Source organism: Martes martes (genome assembly GCF_963455335.1).
Source record: "Martes martes genome assembly, chromosome: 4".
Lineage (NCBI taxonomy): Eukaryota > Metazoa > Chordata > Mammalia > Carnivora > Mustelidae > Martes > Martes martes.
The window spans coordinates 107,954,258-107,962,949 of NC_137891.1; the positions used below are offsets into that span (position 1 = coordinate 107,954,258).

Consider the following 8,692-nt stretch of genomic DNA (forward strand, 5'->3'; position numbering starts at 1 on the left):
TCAAGAGTCTGTTTCTTGGTTTTCCTCTCCTTTTCCCCCCATGATCATTTTGTTTCTTACATTCCACAAATGTATGAAATCATAAGGTATTTGTCTTTGTATGACTGACTTATTTTGCTTAGCCTAATACACTCCAGCTCCATCCATATCATTGCAAATGGCAAGTTTTCATTCTTTTTTATAGCTGAGTAAAATTCCATTGTATGTAAATACCACATCTTCTTTATCCATTTATCAGTTGATAGGAAATTGGGTTCTTTCCATAATTTGGCTATTGTAGATAATGTTTCTATAAACACTGGGGTTATGCTACTATCATTTAAATCATTTTAACCCCATAGTGCTTGGCATTGCTAATAGAAATTATTGAAGCTTTTAGAAATTCATCATCATATTTTATCTTAAGTATTGATTAAAGGTAGAATATGACAAGGATATACCTTCTTAGTCCTAGTTACAAATGCTTTTTCTTATCTGAGTTTTTATATAGATTTGATAAAATTAATGACTCATCAAAGCATATCCAAGAAATTAAAGCTAAGAAAATATTTTTAGACTTGTCACATTAAACTTATTAGAGAATTATCCAATAATTGGAATTAAAGGGTCCATTACAGAAGGGGATAGTGGATAAATAATCTCATTCAACTTCTAGTTAATTGTTGGCTTGAGAAATCCTTTGATCTTCTTTAGTAGCTCAGACTCATATTAAAACTTCAGTTATAGCCTAAATAACTTCCTAACACTCCTATAAAGAGAAATGTAAAAAAAAAGAATAAATATCTTTAAAGTCTGCACATTTATTCCTGAGAATTGCTACCCCAGTGATCAATTTATTAGAAATAATACCATCACCATGCTTGATGTGTTTAGCCACTTAATAATATGGTCCATTTGGAGATAGCTTATACTTTCTGGTTGTGCTTAATGTAACCACATTTCTTCATTTCAAATGAACAAATGATTATGAAATGTAGTTCTTTATACATTAGTCTAAGTATCTGTAGGAACAAATTCAAAGTACATTGTAAAGCCTTGCCTCCATGAAGACATTCACTCAAATATTTGAGTTCAAGTATTTTTGGTATTCACTTACCCATTGGAGAAATCCACATTTTCAAAGAAAATAAAAACTTCTCTATGGATATTTCTGAGAACAGGGTAAAAGGGTTGGACTTCAGTAACAAACTTTGGTTGCTGATTATGCACTAACTGGATAACTGAATGAGCAGTACTGGGGGTAGATTTTTAAATAAATAAAAAAAAAGTTTGACTTTGGAAAGTTCCCCTTAAATAAATACACAACTCTAGATGGGGCTAAGCAGGCTGACCACTGCAATCTTGGGGTAATTGAGTTGATTTATACTCATTCCTAGAACCCACTGATCAGAATGAACACAAATCTCAGTGCACACCAAGTAGGTGTACTTTGTGGTAAGTTATGCGTTTATAATTATAGTTTACCAATCAGTCACTTGTGAGATTGCTTTGCATCCATTCCACGAATCCTGGTCACTTTTAAATGAGTTGATTAAGTCAAGTTTCTGAGCTTTCAAATGGTGGACTCTTTCCTGGACTGTGCTGCTCAGTGGTGAGGCCTTCCCTGAATGATAAACCATCTGTTTACTGAATTCATCCTCTCTAAACCTGAAATGAGATACTATTCATTTATTCATCTGTTGAGCATGTTTTAGCAAATGCTGTTCTAACCACAGAGGACACAGCAATGAACAAAATCAACAAATTCTTGTATTTATGGAACTTACACTCTAAAGTGATAATATTGTGAAATAATAATGTAAAGGTCCTTGAATATCTTTTAGTTAATTCCCTCATTTCAACAATCAGAAAATGAATGCAGTTAGTTAATAGTATAGCTGAGACTTAAAGCTCGGGTTTTCTCACTGGCTGTCAAGGAGAAGAGGAAGATGATAAAAGAACCACAGTGGGGTTTCCACTGACTGCTGAGTGGTTCTGGTAAGGAGAGATGAGGGTCATTATGGCTTACACAAAATATCAGTTTATTCATAAGAAAAGGAGGGCTCAAAAGATAGACTGAACTAATTCAGTTATTGTGACACTAAGAAAACTAATCTCATGACTATTTGACTTAAGAAACAATGCCATAAATCATGTGTCCACAGGACTATAAACCTAACACAATTTCTTCTGTGTTTTCCTACCAGCCCCTGGCAGAGTAGCAAAGTAGCAAAAAAAAAAAAAAAAAAGGCAAAGAACTTCATGACTTTGAAGTTCAGGTCCCTGGATTTATCTGCTTTTATCTACTGCTTGATACCAGAGTGACTTTGGCCAAGACAACCAACTTATCTGAGCCTCTGTTTTCTCTCCCTTACAAAGTGGCAAATATTTACTTCTGGGGAAATTTTGTGCTTTTAAAATGGGTTCAAACTTAAGCAACCATCAACTTAACATAGATTGGCATATGTACAAGATGTTATACATAAACCTAATGGTAACCACAAACCAAAACCTAGTAATATATATGCAAAAATTAAAGAGAAAGGAATCCAAGTATATTACTGAAGAAAGCCAACAAATTATGAGAAGAAACAGGAAAGAACTGCGAAAACAAATGCAAAATAAGTAACAAAATGGCAGTAAGTACATACATACCAACAATTACTTTGAATGTAAATGGACTAAATGTTCCAATCAAAAGACATAGGGTGATGGAATGGATGAAAAACAAGACTTATCTAATTTTTTTTTCTCTAAGATTTTATTTAACTGACAGAGAGGGAGATCACAAGTAGGCAGAGAGGCAGGGGGAATCAGGCTCCCCACTGAGCAGAGAGCCCAATGCAGGGCTCAATCCCAGAACCCTGAGATCATGACCTGAACCAAAAGCAGAGGTTTAACCAACTGAGCCATCCAGGCACCCCAAGCAAGACCCATCTATATGCTGCCCACAAGAGACTCATTTCAGACCTAGAGACACATGCAGATTGAAAGTGAAAGTATGGAAAAGCATTTATAATGCAAATGGAAGTGAAAAGAAAGCTGGGATAGCAATACTTGTATTAGAAAAAATATACTTTAAACCAAGAAACAAAGAAGGACACTACATAATTATGAAGGGAACAATCCAGTATGTAAATATTTATGCAGCCAACATGGGATCACCCAAATACATAGAGCAGCTAATAAACTTAAAGGAAGTAATTAATATCAATACAAAAGTAGGAAACTTTAACACCGCATTTAATCAATGGATAGCTCACCCAAGCGGAAAATCAACAAGGAAACAGTGGCTTTGAAGGCCACATTGGACCGATGGATCCAACATATATATTCAGTACATTCCACTTTTAAAAAATGGAATGCACATTTTTTTCAAGTGCACATGGAACATTTTCCAGAATAGATCACATTAGGCCACAAAACAAAGCTCAACAAATCAAAAAGACTGAAGTCATACTGTGCATCTTTTTTGACTACAGCACTATGAAAGTAGAAATCAACCACAAGAAAAAAATCTGGAAAGAACACCAAATAAGTGGAGGTTAAATAAAATGCTATTAAATAATGAATGGGTCAACCAAGATGTCAGAGAAAATACAAAAAAATACATGGAGATAAATGAAAATGAAAACACAGTAGTCCAAAGTCTTTGGGATGCAGCAAAAGCTGTTCTAAGAGGGCAGTTTATAGTAATACAGGTCTACCTCAAGAAGCAAGAAAAATCTCAAGTAAACAATCTAAGGGAGCCAGAAAAATAAGAACATATAACTCAAAATCAGTAGAAGGAAGGAAATAATAAAGATTATAGCAGAAATAAATGACATAGAAATAATAATAATAATAATAATAATAAAAGGCAATACAAGAGATCAGTGAAATCAGAAGCTGGTTCTTTTTTTTTTTTTTTTCAAAGATTTTATGTATTTGAGAGAGAGCACAGTGGGTAAAGGGGCAGAGGGAGAGGGAAAAGCAGTCTCCCCACTGAGCAGAGATCCTGAGGTGGGGCTCCATCCCAGGACCCTGGGATCAGGACCCGAGCAGAAGCCAGACACTTGACAAGCTGAGCCATCCATGCACCAACAGGAGCTGATTCTTTGAAAGTGTCAACAAAATTGATAAGCCTTTAACCAGACTTATTAAAAAAAGAGGGATAACTCAAACAAAATCATAAATGAAAGAGGAGAAATAACAATTGACACTACAGAAATACAAAGGATTATAAGAAAATATATAACCAAAGCCATCTTGAAAAAGAACAAAACTAGAGGTATCATAATTTCAGATTTCAAGATATACTACAAAGGTAGCAATCAAAACAATATAGTACTGGTACAAAATAGATGCACAGATGGATAAAACAGCATAGAGAACCCAGAAATAAACCCATAATTATATGGTCGATTAATCCATAACAAAGCAGGAAAGAATATACAATACGAAAAAGACAGTCTTTTCAACAAATGGTGTTGGGAAAACCAGACAACTACATGCAAAAGAATGAAACTGGACCAGCTACGTTCACCATACATCAAAATAAACACAAAATGGATTCACAATCTAAATGTGAGACCTGAAACCATAAAAAACCTAAAAGAGAGCATAGGCAGTAATTTCTCTGACATCGACCATAGCAACATTTTTCTAGATATGTCTCCTGAGGCAAGGGAAACAAACAACAACAAATAAGTAAATTATCAGGACTACATCAAAATAAAATCTTCCACACAGTGAAGGAAATAATCAACAAAACAAGGAGACAACCAATGATTAGGAGAAGATGTTTGTAAATGATATATCTGATAAGGAGTTGGTATCCAAAATATATAAAGAAATTTATACAATGCAACAGAAAAAGCCAAATAATTCAATTAAGAAAGGGGCAGAAGACATGAACAGATTATTTCTCCAAAGAAGACATCCAGATGGCAAACAGAAACATGAAAAGATGCTCAACATCTCTCATCATCAGGGAAATGTAAATCAAAACCACAATGATATATCACCTCACGCCTGTCTGAATGTCTAAAATCAAAAATACTAGAAACAACAGGGTTGGCAAGAATGTGAAGAAAAAGCAGACCTCATGCACTGTTGGTGGGAATGCAAACTGGTGCAGCCACTGTGGGAAACAGTATGGAGGTTCCTCAAAAATTTAAAAATAGAATACCATATGAATCAGTGATTCCACTACTGGATATTCATGCAGAGAATATAAAAATACTAATTCAAAAAGATATGCGCATTCCTATGTTAATTGCTGCATCTACAATAGCCAAACTATGGAAGCAGCCCATGACCACAGATAGATGAGTGGATAAAGGAGATGTGATATATGTATATATAAAACGGAATTTTACTCAGCCTTAAAAAAAGTGAAATATTGCCATTTACAATGACATGGAAGGATCTAGAGGGTATGATGCTAAGTGAAATAAATCAGTCAGAGAAAGACAAATACCATATGATTTCACTTATATGTGGAACTTAAGGAACACAACAAAGAAAAAAAGAGACAAGCAAAAACCAGACTCTTAATTACTGAGACCAGACTTATGGTTACCATAAGTCTGGGAGGTGGATGGGAGAATGGGTGAAATTGGTGAAGCAGATTAAAAGTCCACTTACCATGATGAGCACTGAGTAATGTGTAGAATTCTTGAATCACTAGCATGTACACCTGAAACTAATGTAACACTGTATGTTAATCATACAGGAATTTAAAAATTAAAAGGAAAAAGGGGATGGACAAAAAAGTGGTGAATATGGGGCACCTGGGTGGCTCAGTTGGTTAAAGCCTCTGCCTTCGGCTCAGGTCATAATCCCAGGGTCCTGGGATCGAGCCCCGCATCAGGCTCTCTGCTCCGCAAGCAGCCTGTTTCCTCCTCTCTCTCTGCCTGCCTCTCTGCCTACTTGTGATCTCTGTCTGTCAAATAAATAAATAAAATCTTTAAAAAAAAAAAAAAAAAAAAAAAAAAAAAGTGGTGAATAATTCCTTCCTTATGGACTTATTGAGATCGATGAAATAAATCTGTGCATAAAAACACATTGTAAACTAAGAAGTGTATATTAAACTAGTTATGCAAATATTAAGCAATCATTATGCTTAAGTATCTATAAAGTCTATTTAGAAGTTCCCTTAGTTCAAAGCATACTCATCTATATTAGCATTTTACTTGCTTAGCAGATTCCTACCAAAGGCTTCCCTGTAATTATTTTAGTTTGGCAAGCCCTGGTTACCATTGTGGGGTCAGAGAAGTTTGTCTCCATTCTCCTTAAAACCTTTTGCTATGTAATTTTTCCTTTTCAGATCCTGTAAGATGGACACAGAACTCAGGACAGAGGACTTTCTGTTAAAATTCTCATAAGAATGTCATGTGAAGGGGCGTCTGGGTGGCTCAGTGGGTTAAAGCCGCTGCCTTCGGCTCAGGTCATGATCCCAGCGTCCTGGGATCGAGCCCCGCATCGGGCTCTCTGCTCAGCAGGGAGCCTGCTTCCTCCCTTCTCTCTCTGCCTGCCTCTCTGCCTACTTGTGATCTGTCTGTCAAATAAATAAATAAAATCTTTAAAAAAAAAAAAAAAGAATGTCATGTGAAGCTTTTTTAAAAAAGTGCTTCAGATATGGAAGGATAGACAATTACCCTTTATTTTAAATTCTATATTTAATAGAAGACCTCTACACCTATATATTTAATAAGTGCACAGTAATTTAAGATTGTCTCGTACCTCTAGCCTGATGAGGGTTGGAAACAGATTTGCTTTATTTTGTCTGCTTGTTTGTGAACCTCTTACCTGGTAGGCTTTCCATATTGTCTTTGGATTGTAATTTGTATTGTTTTTGATCCTCCTGTGGTTTTTACAAATTATTATTATTACTAGAACTTTCTGATTCAAGCAGTTTCTAATTTTCCTTTATATATAATTTATCTCAGTGCTCTCAGAAGCTTACATAATATGCAGATTCAGATTAAGCAGCAGCTCAAAATGAAGATACATTTTTAATATTAAATTTATAGACAAAGTTTGCATTTAAAGTTCTGCTTATTTCATGCAATCTAAGAATAGCTTATTGAAAAACTCCTCCAGAACATGAATGTTTACTAATCTCAAGTACATGATAATAATACTTAAAAAACAATGAGAATTATTGTTTCACATCTCTCTGTTCCCTTCTCTGTTATTCTGATCCTTCAAACCTGCATAAATTGGACTTCAGAGTGTTTTGAAGAAAATATGAGCTTTGAAGAGTCAGTTTCTTGGGCCAGCGCTCATGTCTTTTTATTAAGTATAGTCCAGGTACATAGCTGCTCAGTAAATTCTTGATGATTTTAAGTAAGTAGGGAAAAAATGGGAAAATACTTTGGCAATTGGGGGTGGGAGGGCATACCAGAGGTAAAAGTAATGCACAGGTCTGAAAGTAAATCTTAAAAAGCAGAGATGTATAGGTCATGCGAAAAGATTCAAAATAGAACTCAAAATGAGGGTAAGTATAAATTATTTAATCACTGTTACATTCCATAGGGAAATTGGGATTTGAAATATATGCTCAGCAAAGCTAGTCGGGTCCACATGTTGACAGAAGCAAATGCCAGGGTTCCCAAGCAGAGCTAGAAGACCTCTCTTTTAGAGAAGACTGGGAACATCCTGAGAGAAAGGAGTGGTCAGGGAGCTCTAGCTACAAAGACAGTGGATGATTGAGAAGGCAGTATTGTAATAGAAATAAATAATACAGAGCAGGAAGAAACATGATGGCCACTGTATGTGTCAGGGTAGAGAGTGGAGACTGACATTGTAGCCTCTCTTCTACATTTTCTACTTGGATATCTAAAAGGTCAAAGGCATATGTATTGTAAGATGGATTCTGATGGTCAGGATGGGAAAGCTGTTCTGTAAGGGAACACTGCCAGAGCAGGAGGAGAGAAACAAGACGATGATTGGAATACAAATTAGGGAACTGAAGTTTGGCCTTAGGACAGACACAACTAGGATAAGGCATATAAAGGCTATTCAGGAAAGGTGTTCCAAGTTTTCCAAGACTTCTAAGCCTTAGTGGAGGCAAATAATTCAACATTCGATAAAACCTCACAGGACGTATTTTTTTTTTAAGATTATTTATTTATTTGATAGACAGAGATCACAAGTAGGCAGAAAGGCAGGCAGAGAAAGGAAGGGAAGCAGGCTCCCCGCTGAGCAGAGAGCCCGATGCAGGGCTCGATCCCAGGACCCTGGAATCATGACCTGAGCTGAAGGCAGAGGCTTTCACCCACTGAGCTACCCAGGCGGCCCAGGACGTATGTTTTTAAAGAGCATTCCCATAGTAAGTGATATACTTTTGGGCCAGTGGAGATACTGCTGTTTTCATTGAGAATGTAGTATTTCAATATGCTGAATGAAGGGTCCGTTATCAAAGGAACGAGACTGAGACAAAGTGAAAGTTATGCAAAGCTTTATTCTATGCCAAGCATTAGAAGTCAGACTGACCGGCCAGGGTTGCCTCCGAAGAGAGCGACGCCCTCCTTGGTCTTACAGGCTAGTTTTATAGGGCACAACCACAGATCTCTACATATGTGGCTTTGGCTGATTGGATGTTTCTTACCTGTGTGGCCTTATTTTAGGTGTGTGTTTTAGCAACGGTTACCCAGAACCAATATCAGTTAGGTGTGTGTTTTAGCAACTGTTACCCGGAACCAATATCAGTAACTGCTGAGGCGTT

The 8,692-nt window shown here is 36.3% G+C and overlaps 1 long non-coding RNA gene across 1 annotated transcript in view; it reads left to right on the plus strand.

The window, feature by feature from the left end:
* LOC308341308 overlaps positions 1-6,546 on the plus strand; it is a 198,386-nt gene extending 191,840 nt beyond the window's left edge. Inside the window, exon 8 of the long non-coding RNA XR_013966704.1 lies at positions 6,290-6,546. This is a non-coding gene — a long non-coding RNA (uncharacterized lncRNA). The remainder of the gene's footprint in view (positions 1-6,289) is intronic.
* Positions 6,547-8,692: the final 2,146 nt, after the last annotated feature.